This window comes from Schistocerca piceifrons, unplaced genomic scaffold, assembly GCF_021461385.2.
Source record: "Schistocerca piceifrons isolate TAMUIC-IGC-003096 unplaced genomic scaffold, iqSchPice1.1 HiC_scaffold_698, whole genome shotgun sequence".
NCBI lineage: Eukaryota > Metazoa > Arthropoda > Insecta > Orthoptera > Acrididae > Schistocerca > Schistocerca piceifrons.
In genome coordinates, this window is record NW_025728946.1 from 8,119 (window position 1) to 10,000 (window position 1,882).

Here is a 1,882-nt window from a genome sequence, read left to right on the forward strand (position 1 = left end):
CCTGTATGACCTTATCCCCTTCCCCCACCTCCTCCTCTTCCTCGAAAGGATACGAATCCTATACACCTCCCGTAAACTCGATCCTCCTCACCCGCTCGTCTCCCCGATCCTCTCCCACCCCCGTCCGCTGCCGCGCCTGTACTCCCATGTCCCACCCGGTCTCCATCTCTCCACCCTCCTTACCCTCTCCCAAGGTGGTTTCCGCCAGCTCCCTCTCCCTGATGATGTCCTCGTCCCCTCCATCTACCCCTCCTATCAACTTTGACCCTGCCCCCCTCCCTCCTGGTGTCCTTTCCCTTCGGCACCCTCCCTCCTTTCTCTTCCCTTCCCTTCTCTTTCCTTTTCCCCCGTCCCCTCCCTCCACCCCTCTTCTTCCGGGCTTCCCCTCCCCCTTCCTCTCTCCCCCCTCTTTCCCCTGCCCGTGGCGTCCCTGCTCTCCCCTCTCGCTTTCCCACTCCCCCTCCTCCTCCTCCTCCTCCTCCTCCTCTCTTGGCAGGTCCCCGGACTCGCACACGCATCGTGAACTTTCGCGCGCCGGAGATCGTCGCCCTCGGTTTAGTGTCTGTGCCGTCGTGTCTGTGCCTCAGTGTTTTTCGCCGTCCACGCTCCTTCGTTCACGTGTGTCATCTACCTCGTCAGTGTTTGTGCCCAGTGCCGACGGTTTTTCTTGTTTGTTTCGTCAAGTGTGAACGGCTTCATGTTTTTTAATTATTGTATCTCCTGTTTTTTAAACCGCCATTCTGTTACTTGTCTGTCTCCCTTTCTTTTTTTTATTGTACTGCTTATGGCTGAAGAGCGGAGTACACTGTTCCGCTGCCAGCCCACCTTGTATGGGGTGTCCAAATAACAATAAAGAAAAAAAAAAAAAAAGGTTTTTCCTTATCGCTTCTCGGCCTTTTGGCTAAGATCAAAGTGTAGTATCTGTTCTTATCAGCTTAATATCTGATACGTCCTGCATCGCAGGACCAGAATATTAAACTCATTTTTGGCTCATGACGGAGTGCTAGGGGCTTGCTCCACCTCTGTCGCGGGTTGGCCCGGCATTGCAGTACCGCCGGGATCGGCCCACCTAAAATTAATTAAAACACAGCCTGAAATGGGTTAATATTCTGCAGTGATCAGATATTCCGCTGGTAGCAAAACTTGTTGTGGTTGTCGATTTGCCCAGTAGTTAGCTGCTTACACACCACGATTTCTTGTAATTAATTTAACATTTATCTTATGAATATTTTTTTTTTTTTTTTTTTTTTTTTTTTTTTTTTTTTTTTTTTTTTGCGGGTAGCCGGTCCGCTCTTGCAGCCGCATTACACTAGGCTGGTAATTTATGTGGCCACAGAAGAGTGCCTTCGGATGCCTCGTTGGCGTCACATATGGTCCGGCCACAGATAATTTTAATTACATTTTTTGGAGTTATATCCTTAGCTCCTCGCGAACGTCGTCGTCGCCGCCGCACGCACGCAGAATACGTGTGTACACACGTACGCAGTAGGCAGTGGACGATGTAAGCACTCGGCTAGGTGTAGCTCGCGCCGGCCTCGCGCCGGTGTAGCTCGCGCCGGCCTCGCGACGGTGTAGCTCGCGCCGGCCTGGCGCTGCTGTGGGGCGGCCTCACGGCTTCTCCACTGCCCTGGCAGCTAGCGGCGTTCAAATGGGAGTCGCGGTTTACTGTTCGACATGGAGGGTAGTACTGGGCTGGTGACGAGTGCTCCCGTGAATTGTCTTTCCTCCAGCACTTGCTTTTGCGGTGTTTTCGACGGTCGCCAGTTGCCATATCGGCCCGTACCACCGTGTGTCACTCCCACATGTGGAGCGCACACGCTGCAAGCATTTAGGCCCTTCGGCTGCGGTTTTTCCTTATCGCTTCTCGGCCTTTTGGCTAAGA

General features: G+C 53.0%; 2 non-coding genes across 2 annotated transcripts in view; both read left to right on the forward strand.

Annotated features, from left to right (window-relative positions):
- Nucleotides 1–881: 881 nt before the first annotated feature.
- On the forward strand, nucleotides 882–1,074 carry LOC124769060. The gene has a single exon (XR_007013005.1). It is a non-coding gene; the product is annotated as a U2 spliceosomal RNA (small nuclear RNA).
- Nucleotides 1,075–1,856: 782 nt separating this feature from the next.
- LOC124769061 overlaps nucleotides 1,857–1,882 on the forward strand; it is a 193-nt gene continuing 167 nt past the window's right edge. Inside the window, exon 1 of the small nuclear RNA XR_007013006.1 lies at nucleotides 1,857–1,882. This exon is cut by the window's right edge and continues 167 nt beyond it. This is a non-coding gene — a small nuclear RNA (U2 spliceosomal RNA).